Source organism: Chlamydotis macqueenii, chromosome 14 (assembly GCF_036417535.1).
Source record: "Chlamydotis macqueenii isolate bChlMac1 chromosome 14, bChlMac1.mat, whole genome shotgun sequence".
In the NCBI taxonomy this organism is placed as follows: Eukaryota; Metazoa; Chordata; class Aves; order Otidiformes; family Otididae; genus Chlamydotis; species Chlamydotis macqueenii.
The window spans coordinates 5,935,683-5,947,665 of NC_141569.1; positions in this window are offsets into that span (position 1 = coordinate 5,935,683).

Sequence of the window (11,983 nt, forward strand, 5' to 3'; positions counted from 1 at the left end):
GCTCTGTGACTGCACATAGCATCAATTCACTCTCCACTGTTATGCACTTGCGAGTATTTACATGTTAACATGACGATATCTGATTTATAACCACAGGTTCTGCAGAATATTTTAAGAGAAGGAGGATTTCTTCAACCCAAATGCAAATGATTTAGGAAAGAATGGCAATTATTAAACAGACAACTGCTCAAATCTTCCTGCAGGCCAACTGACAGAAGCCAGCAAGAGTCATTTGTGAACTGCAAAAAGCAAAATCTGAGTAAAAAGTACACTTGTACAGTAATACCATTTCACTGTGCAGATATGGCCAAAGAGTATACCCCTATAGACTTTCTGTGCATTATCTGTGGGTCTCTAAAATGCTAACATTTTACCATTTCTAAAGTTAAACTGCCAGACATAAATTATATATTAAGAAACTATTTTGATCACGTTTCATAATACCTCCTGAGAATCTTTCAGAGCTGGTCCACTGACACATTCTTTTAAATGAAATTAAATCGAATCAAATTTTCATCACTCATCCACCATCTAGATTAAAAGATTCACTTCCACAGTCTTAAATTGCTACCAGGGACAGTTTACTGGGAAATGCATATATGCTCTTCTTTCCAGTGCACACTGTTAGTATTAAAATTTTGCCAAAGTTTTTTTTTTCTCCATTTACAGTAGTCCCACAATACTTCCAATCCTCTTCCCCACATTGAGACACCAGTACAGATTCCATAATTAATAAACCTGCCTCTTCAAAAGAGCTTTCTCACCTATTTGAGCATAGGCACAACATTCATTCAGAGGAAAAAAAAATTGTGTTCTTTTAACGTTTTCAACAAAAGCACCTGCAAGTGAATTTATTACATCTGTTCCGTTTTGCACGCACAGTTATGGCTACTAATCTCTAGTGAGAGGGTCCGAGAGTCAGAGTGGGACCCTGTCGTGCGTATACGGGGCCTGAAGCCAACTCTTGCCCATGTGCTTCCTGAGAGAAAAAGAGGTAATTCCACAAAATAACATAACAGACTGATCAACAGAGTGTAATTAATGAGATACTCTTTAAACTGGTTGGGACAGAAATGTAAGGATCATTAAAAGGCATCCACGGCCAAGCTATCCAGAGTTTATTACCGTGCAGGGGTGGAGAGCGGTGCACAACACGCTAGTTCTGCGGACAAGAGGCGGCTGAAAATGAGGGGGCTGGTAAAGCAGGGCAGCTGCAAGTAACTGTGTTTCTCAACTAAAAAGTTATGAGCACACTAGCTGACTCAAAGTCATCTTGTATTTCAGACAGAAGCAAAAAACCACTCTGCCATTAAAGAATTCAGAGCCACCTGATTTTGCAACACAAATGTCCTGTTTGCCATCACATTGTAACAACTTGGCACATGCAGTTGGTACTTACAGGACTTTTTAAATGGGATGCCACTACCTCAACAAAAGCTAAGTAAGAAATTTAAAAAACCCTTCTATATGCACTTTCAAAACCAGGCAGCTACAGCTGGCGCATCTGAAGTCTAAAAAAGAAACATCCAAAACTTCGGTAAGTTCCTTCGGCTTACAGGAAACCAACACTAAAAATGCAGCAGGAAAAATCTTACTTGTTATTAGGCTATCCACGCAGAATGAATACAGATTTTAGCATTTGGAAGGAGTTTGATAGAGATGGTTATGAACAGAAAACACGTATTTCACAAAGCAATGATCAGAATGCTGCGTGCCTGAATTAATTGCTTTGGAGCCAGGATGTCACCCACAGGTTGAAACATGAGTCTGATAATGCACTGAGAATATCAGCAATGGTGAACAGACTCAACCCCCCCCAGGAATATATTCAGTGAAACAAATGACTTTTTACTCCAAAATTTAGGCTAACTTTAAGTCAAGTATTAAGAGAGTACCATAGTTTAAAGAAGTGGCCAGGTTCTCTTCATTATGAAGAGAGATGCTTATTTTTTTTACAGTCATTTCGTAGTCTAGCTTCCTGTTCTATGATCACACTTGTCATATTGATAATGCCAAAAAAAGACAGATGTGACTGAAATTCAAAGATAGATATGATTTCTGGAATGGCAACAACAGAACAGAAAAAGGAAAAAGAGGGGAAAAAAAAAAGAAAAGGGAAGGCAGAGAAAAGGAGGGAAACAGAGGGGGAGACATCCTGGTATCATAAAATCACAGAAGTTTGTTTTAATGATGGGTGCCCTCAACAAATTCACTGTCCTCTCAGAGATTTGTGATTTAAAGATATCATATACGCGACAGTCAGAAAGCTCACAGGAAAACAAACCATTATAGAAGCAGCAAAGGGCAAAAGCATGCAGTCTCTACAACTCAAAAAATGAAGCACTAGCCATTAACGAAGATATTTGGGGTGAAAGAAATAGATACGCATGCAGATACTCTGAGCAGAGCAATTAGATAAGGCTCCTACAGATATGAGAGTTGTAAACCACTAGGAAAACACTTTGCTATGCTGAAGTGCCATCACCACATGCAGCTCCATGGCTGGCTGATTTTGGAGAGGCTGAGTCTTGTTGAGCTGCTACTCTTGTGAACTGTCTATCCATTACGCGGCACACAGCGCCGAGGGCTAGGAAAATAATGCACACCTCAGGGAAAACAGAACAAAGCCACTCATATTAGAAGATGTATGTATACATAGGCGGTAACTCAAACCGTAGCCATTAATACCAAATGTGAACGACAATCTATTTATAAAATAAACTTCTGTTCTGTAATATTTTCACTTGTGCTTATTTATTTGGCATTAGAACAGTGAGATTCCATAACCTATGTATGGTAGAGGCAAAGTAAGGGGTATAGCAGAAAACGGAAGAAAGCACCCAAAAATACTTTTCCACATGTTTGAGAAGCATTGGTTAGATTGGCATTTTTGGTAACCTGGAGAAACATAAACATTTATTTCCTCCCAAGTATTATTTGATTGTCTAATTCCAAAGACATTTGTTTGCACCTTAAGAGATCAGTGTATTTCAATACTATCAGTACAAAAAGATGGCAAAAAGAAAGAGCAAATGGTAGAAAATGCACTGCCTTTTAAAAGGCCTTATAAAGAGGCCTAATAGGTATATACAAAGCTAGTGAAGAACTTATGGTCCTGCAAACTCTATATAGTCTCAGAAAAGATATCATACCTTCCCATTTCTTCACCCTGTCACATGCCAACACTAACTAAAAGAGCAAGGTAAAGGTTTTGGATGAGAAGAGAACCGAGTTTCTCTGCTTGCGCGGTTCCATGCTCTCCTGGGCTTCACCAAGGCTGCGGAGAGCCGTGGCAGGGCCATCCCGCTCCGGCAGCGTGCGCTGCCCCAGAGAGCTGCAAACTGATCCCCCCCGGCTCCGGCTGCAGATGCCACAACCACTCAAGAACTTAACTCAAACACCTGCTCTGCCCGCATTTACACAGAGAGCTTGGAACCAGACAAATCAGCTCAAGTTTCAACGCCATTTACGTTCATACCTGATTTTGAAAAGCAGCACTCCTGACTACACGAGCCCTGTTCTCAGCCACTTGCTGAATCAGCTCCTTATGACGCAAGCCAGATTTCACAGAAACCAACACTGCACAGCCCTGCACAAGTCACCACAGCATCTATGGGCTCACATTATGTGAACACATTTGAAATTTAAATAAAATGCATTACTTTGAAACATCCAACACACAAAGGTAAGTTACCATGTGTTGTAGTTTATCCCCGCCCAGAACCAAGCTACGCAGTCTCTCACTCACTCCCCCCACCCTCCAGTGGGACAGGGAGGAGAATTAGGAAAGAAAAGAAGGCAAAACTCACGGGCTGAGATTAAAAAAAAAAAAAAGAAATTTAAGAGAATAATAGAAGAAAACAAAACAGAGAGGGAAAACAAACAAACAAACAAAAAGCCCCAATAACAGAAAACGCTGCAGCAGGTAACGTACAGTACCAGAGCTCATGGTGGATCCTGGTGCCCAGCTCCCTTCTCCAGCACCAAAACCTGCCCCTCAGCACCACCCCCACTTTATACCCTGAGCAGGTGTCCCATGGGATGGAGGGGCTCTGGGGCTCATTTGGGTAACCTGTCCCAGCTGCTGGCTCATCAGTAACCTGTCCCAGCTGTGTCCCCAGCCACAGGGGCCACCAGCTCCAGCTCCTCTCCCAGCTCAGGTGAAAATTAACTCTGTCCTAGCCAGAAACAGGGCACCATGTTTGGAGGGGCAGTAAAACATTTGCTGAGAAAGCTTCCCAAAATGGTACCAACATTAGAGATGAATGTAAAAGTATCTTCCCTCACTATTAACTAAAAAGAACATTCTCTATTTAAAAAGGAAAAAATTTTGGGATTTGGACTACACTCCCAAACTCAGTCAGACTAAAAATCATATAAAGAGGAAAAGAAAAAATCTTACATTTATTTATCTTCAGGAGATGCCAGTATATTGACAGAGATATGAATAAACATAAAACTCACCACTCAGTATCAGAAGTAGAATGCCGAATACTGCTGATGGATTAATTATGTTTTTCCAAGCTATCCAGATAATTAGACATACTAAGTTCAGAGCTATTTTTGCAATGATAATGGACTTGTTTTGTTGTGGTCTATTTAACAAACTGTTGGACGTTTTTTCTAAAGCTTGTTTACATTCCTGTACCTCCTAGCTTTATTGATATTCTATCCTTTGGATTACAGTGTCATGCTAGCAACACCACTGAAATAGCTCAAGACAATATAAACCTTTTTTTTTTTCAGAGCTTATACAATAATTCTGAATACAGTACCTCTCCTAAATTGAAATATAGCATACTATGCTAAATAACCTTCTTTTTAATTTTATACACATACACAGATGTGTGTATGTGAGATCTCTAAATATAATGGCTTCCATTCAGCAATTTTCTTTCAGAGCTTGTATTAGTTCAAATTGTTCTAAATCATTTGTTACCTTCAATCATACATAGAGCACTCACCAAAGTCACAAAGAAACAGAACAAAATGTAGGTATTTGCTATCTCAGTGCTTGTAACATGTTTAAATTCAGGCACATACATGCATGAAAAATCCTAATCATAACAGGCAAATTCTCACCTATTTACTGAGTCAGTTTTTTGACACGCAGCGTGTATTGGACTGAGTCTGATGGGTCTCAACAGTCTAACAGCACACCAGTCACCTCAGTCTTCGCATTTACGCTACCAAAGAAGGAGCGTGTGAGGTGCCAGACACCCTCAGCCTCCAGCTCAGTTTGAGACAAGGTTGTGCACCTCATGGAGTCAAATATTCCAGCAAAAGCGCAGAAGCAGCACTGGCTAGTATGAAATACGGAAAGCTTTGAAGAGAAACATTTACACAGCTTCATACTTCCTTGTGCTCATTCACAAAATGATTAAGCCATCGCAGGAACTATCTACTCTAGCTGTATCAGTTAAGTCTTACCTGCCACAGAAATCTCATGCATAATGAATATGTATATGCATGCATATGCTTGTTTAAGATACACACATACCTAGTTGTAGTAACTCATGTTATCTGGTTGCAATGAAAATAAACAAAAATTGCATTGAATTTTTGAAAGACTACAAACACTTAACACTAGTATTCTGGAAAGGCAGAAGTGTCTCCTAGCCCAAATACATTTCAAAACACAGCTTTGTTGTTAACATGTTACAAATGAATAAAAACACAATATGAAAGGTATGAGAAAGAATTTTAGAATTATATAATTAAACGCTGCTTCTTTCCTTCTGGGTACCATTACTCACAATGTGCAAATGCATTATGCAAAATAACATTAAAATAGAATCTGCATTTTACCCTTGGGTTCATTCAATAGTCAAGATCAGTTACAGAAAAATAAGTTAATTTAGGATGAAAACAAAGAATTTAAAAATAAGATTTTTCATATTGTCATTCAAAGATCAACCCAAACAGAGACTTGAAAAGAACATTTGTTTCAGAGTAGGTTCCAATTAAATAACTTTTCTGTTGTATTGCACATCCTGAGAGTTCTAGGAGGACTGGTTTTTTGCTCTGTTTAAAAAAAAAATAAAACCAACAAAAAAGAGGGCTCAACAATATTCTCAATCAAATTCATTACTGGACCATATACAAGAGGCCTGAATACTAACTTGACTGTCTTAGCCTTGTGATTATTGTATTTCCAATATCACGATTATGTGGGTTGGAAAGGATTATACAGTACTGAATCACCTTATGTAAGCAAATTTTTAGATGAGTTTCCATTGTGTATTCTATTTTATAATCCCAAGATATAAAATTGCATCTATGCCTCATCTTTTTAAAGTTGTTTGGTTTTTTTTATTAATCCTTCATGCAAATTAGAAATGAAGATTTATTTATTTATTTATAACATTCATCCAAATCGGCTTTGCTGGTTTATTCTTGTGGCTTGCAGTTTAGCTTGAGATTCATTTTCTCAGGGGATTCATGTTCTCTGTCCGTAACAGCTTTGCTTCTTTAAGCAATACACTGACTGTGTATAAGACTGGGATTGAAGAAGTTCCTTTCTGTGTTCTTTATTGTAAAATGTTACTCTGTAGGTGGCAATTAAACATCGTATAGTGTGAAACGATATTCATCTCCTTAAGGGCCAAACCTCTGTTCCGTCCTTGCTTTACCCTTGAGTCTCCAAGAAAAATTTCAGCTGATGTGCATGAGGACTGACATGCTGAGCCTGAGATTGCACAGTGGTTTTGGTCAATTTAAGCAAGGATTCCACCAGACAACCCTGCCTTGACTTTTTGTGTCCTTCCCTTGGGCTAGTACTGTGCTTTTACAATCATGTGATCTAGTTCATCCTCCTCATCACCCAGCTTCCCTCTCCAGTAATTTTGTGGTTATACTTTAAATTCTCTCCACACCCAGTCAGTAGATTGCCACTACACAGAAAAGGTAAAAAACAGCTTAAAGGCAGAAAAACATAAGGTAAGACTGTTCCAGGCTTGATCACCCCAAGAGTTCCTCGGCTTTATCTAAGCTGGGGTGCACTGGTATCCTGAGACAACATCTGAGATGGTTTTCACCTGCTCACAGGTGAGCCATGCCTCAGGGCTCTCACAGCACGTGACAACTCTGGAAGTGGACAGGGACAGAAACAAAGCCATTAGTGTATCAAACCCCAATGCAGGGGGGGGGAGGAAGGTGAAATAGCTAACGGTACTAAAGCTATGACAGTATAATAGTGATGTGCAGTCAGAAAGTGACCCAAATCACGCACAGTGATATATCCTCTTAAAAACTACTTGTGTAGCCAGCATTTCTTTTTAGTAGCATTAGCCATTTTGGATTCCCAGTCTTTATGAGAAACCCATTCCTCCAGGGCTAAGCAAGAAAGCATGCCTTTAAGTCAGTCAATTAGTATTTACACTTACTTTTCCATATAGAAGAAATCCAACTGCAGAGAGCAATTAAAAATAGTAAACATTTCCAGTGTCTTTTCTCTCTCCTCCTTAAAGGAATTAAACCACGCTGACCCAGGAGGAAATTAATTGCTCTTGACTGCAGCTAACACTTCAAAACCCCTCTGAACTTTTCTGGTGATCATGACCCTCAGTTTGATATACAATGCCCAGAGCGAATGAGCATCTACTACTCCATAAACAAGCCATTAAAAAAAAAAAAAAAAAAGAAAAAAAAAAAGAAAAAAAAAAATCTTTCTTAGAATAGAATTATTCATCACCCTTGGCATCTGAGTTTTTCTCTTAAATCAACTTGTTAAAACTCAAAACTCCCGTCAAAAATAATTCATATCACAAAATAGTCTTAATGGATAGCAAGAATGCACACACTTGTTCGAAGTTGCTCAAGAGTCACTGATGACAGAAAATCAAGTAATCTTTATGCTCCAGGTCCCCATATCTCTAGCTAAAATGCATTAAAAAAAAAAAAGTTTATTATCCCTGTCTACAATTGTGGTGTGGTATTTTCCTTCATAGCATTCTAAATCTTCCACCTCCCAAGAACAATGAACTTCAGAAAATAATAGGAGAGGAAAAATCTCTCTTGCTTTCAAGAATGTAATTTCAGAAGTGATGTGCTGAAAATAGCATAGACCAAAAAAGAGTTGGGATAAAAGATTAAAATGGCTATTCTATTTGCTTTCTATTGATTCTGCTTTAATCTCTGTGTAAAGACTAGATATTTCTAGGTGTGGGGCATGGCAAGTAAGTGGAATGAATGAGACATCAAAAATGACATAACAGTACTCAAAATCTGCTGGTTTTTCTTATGTAGACTGTTATATAGATATCTATGAGATGCTTATCTGCTCTGCATATCTCATTCCAGGAAAGGAAAAGAGAGTACTGCTGCTCTTACTCTTTTTTCTTTCCCCTTCCAATTTTTGAGAATTTTTCTAATGAGGTAATTTATTTATTCATGTCACAAAATCCAACTCAAATGAATCTTCTACTCATATAAACATCTAATAAAGAATAACCTTGATTAACTGAAGTCTTCTCTGTTCTTGAGTTCAAGCAGCAAGCTACATAACTTGAACTGCTTTTCTATCTGAGTTTTCACCATGGCCATTGGCAACCTGATGGGTTTTCCCCCTTCTCAGGAAAAAAAAAAAGAGAACTAAATAAAAATTTAGATGCTTACCTCTCAACACAAAAATAAGCACTGACCTGAACATCAATGCTGGGCTGAACTCCTTAGGAACAGGGAGGCTAATAGACTACACAACTACTCCACTGACCCAACATGTTATTTCCGTAAATTGACTATTAAAAGCCTAAGAAATGTTTCTATGAGCCTGTCACATTACTTTTAAGTAAATGGTGTTTCTTCTTCTTTCCTCTCTTCTTCGCTACTCCAATTAATACCGATTTGATTCATAAAATCCTCAAGGATCAAAAAGACAACAGACATCTTACTTGCCTGTAAGATATACTGCAAAAATGCACAGGCAGGAAACAAAAGCCAGACAGATATTTTAAGCCAGACAAACTGTTAAGTACCCTAGGAAAGCTGAATGGTAACAGCCGCACTACAGAATACAATGATGCATCATATCCTGAATCAGAAGCCTCAATGAGCCAAGAGAGAAATCAGCCTACTGGCCATCACACAGTTTAGCACGACTCCATTCCTGCTGCGGCTGCGCCTGGACAACGAGACCAACCTAATGCCACGCGCAAGAATATTGTAACTGAGCTTGCCATTTAGGAAAGCTCCTAAAGATGTTCTGAACTTCAAGTGTGACTTTGTATGGTTAAACTTCCCTGAGTTCACTGCCACTTCTCTTTTGATGACTGGGTTCACATTCGTATTTAAAAGATACATACCTATGTCTTTTGCTACATGGTATGTTCACAAGGGAATCCAAGGAACAGCAGAAACAAATGAGCACCTGGCAGCCTTTGTCTATTTGCAGTATCAAATCCACCTGGGAAAGGTAACCATTTCTAGGGAAACACATTTAAAATACTTAAAAACAATTTACATTTTTACATTTTGTGAAATGACATTTTGCCTCTTCTTTTTTTTTTTTTCCATCTTGCATACTTAAGACTTCATTTTATCATATTATGTCAGTGTTCCTCCAGCAAAATATTTCTGTTCAACTTTAAGAACATCTGTAGGCTAACATCAACAAGATTATTTAGACATCTAACAACTTGTTTAAATGATTTTTGTAGTTAAAAACAGGGAGCTCAACACCCTGCTGGACAGGATCCTTTAATAAAGTTAGGATAAACCGGAACTCCAGTAAGAAATTATAGTAGTTAGTCAGGAAACTGAAAATAGTTCTGTTAAATATATTTGTATTTTCTTCAGGTTCATAGGGTTTATGTGGGGTTTACCTTTTCCAGTTCTGAAAAGGTTTTCACAATACTTTTTATTGCTGTTTAAACCACTATCAAAATTGTTTAGAAGTAACAGACATGTTTTTATGGTAACAAAATTGATTTCTCAGTAAATATTTTACAGAATAGATTCAAGCCATTACTGACAGAACACCACTAAAATAGCAACAGAAATGTCAAAAAAAAAAAGCTCATCCTACCTGCAGCAGTATTTTCACCACAATTTTGAGAAAAGATAAAAGATCTTTACTCATAATGAACAGAAATATGTCCTACAAATAGACCCCATAACATGATTTAACATAAGGAATCAACGTTTAGCACGACTTGCTGAATTTGGACTAGAAGAACTGTGGCTTGACCATGTATAGGTGCTGACTGCTACGATTCAGCTTTCTGGAACCAACTGGACCAGTGTCCAGCTCTAGCTATTCTGCAGTACATACACACTCTTCTACTCACACCATTCTGTTCTTCATCATGCTACAGAAAGCCTTTCGTCCTACATCCACCTAGACCTATACAGGCAAGCACAGACAGAAGCTGTTCACCTACTTCTCACCTGAGCTACCCAGCATTGCTTTTCTTTACTCAGCACTGGAGCACATGCAAGCAATGCAGGAGGGGAAGAGAACAAGAAGCTTGGTCTACAAAGCCCTGTGACGTTTACAGCAGTAACTACGACTGCTCTCTACTCTCCACGGAGTAGAATACAGTTAAATATTTACTTGGCTCATTTGAAATGGCTTTTCCTTGCAATGGTGTGTCTAGAGACAAGACTGGCAAAGAGTGCCTAGTTGGTGTGCATTTTCAATGACAGAAAATCTTTTCATCTATGAAATCCAGTGTTAAACAAGCATTTTTAAGGATGACAATTTCTGCCTATTCCAATCCACAGTTATAAACAGGGACCTTGCCTAGAATTCAGCTGCCTGGGCTGGATCATCTAGTAGCCTTTTCAGGAATGTTTCCATGTGACGAGAGATATCAAGCACAAGGAACAGGGACGGTGACAGACAGAGGACTCTGTACTTGAGTAGTTCCTTTAAATCAGACAGGAAAAATAATTAAAAAAAATAAGTATTACACACAATAATATGCTGAATTACGCATTGATCACATAAACACAAAAGAAAGGATGAAAAATTCTGCAATCTTCATGATGAATAAGCACAAATATTACTGACTAACAGTGTTACTTCCAAGAGGTCACATTCCTGGGACATAAAATGTGGTAAGGAAGGTCTCCACTCCTAAATGAACATGCATCTGGCTGCTCAGCAGTACTTAATACTTTTTAAAATCTTTCCACAAAGTAGATTGCTAAGCTTGGCTCTATTAGGGTATTTTCACACTTATTATGAACTCTAGGCAAGTACTTCATGGAAGAAAATGTCCCACAAACTTTTGTGAGCTTTTCTTTCACATCACAATTCTCTGAGTTTTATAATTTCCATTTTCAGCTGATGAAACCCATTAAGTAATTTGCAAACAACTCCCTTAGTGCTCTTCTGTTCCACACATCTTCATGAGCACACAGCTGAGTCCTCAGCTTTGCTGGGCTCTGGGTCAGAAATCAGGGATGGCAGAGGAAATTCTGGACTGTGTGCGATCCCAAGGACGAATGAAAATTAGTCCAGCCCACACTGCTACATCTGGTACGCAACTGCTGACAGCTGCAAGGGACCACGCTGGCATCAGGGATTATTAAATGTTGTAGTACCTTAATCACTCTTCTATTTGAAGAATGATTTCTGCTCTGGGGCTTGCACAGAAGTTTTATAAAGCAAAAAATCTTGCAATTGCTCAATATCCAAAGGACCTTTTTTGCAGCATACTGTACCCAGACAGAAATGAAAAATTTGACTCTATGTGTGTTCTTATAATGCGTTCCCATGAAAAAGATAACCCCTTTTTAGTCGGTGTTATCACGGAGGCAGTTAAAATCACGTTAACTATTCAAATATTTGAAAACTCAAGCGTATTCAGTTGTATTTTTTAAACTTCAAAGTCCTTCTTATAAATCTTATTTTGTGAGAAGAGCTGCCTGCAAAATAACGGTTACAGAAAGAGATTTAAATATCAAAATCATTATTTGCTAAAAGTTCAATCCTGAAAACTTTAGTCCAGCACACTGTCTTTGAAGTTAATATGGAGTA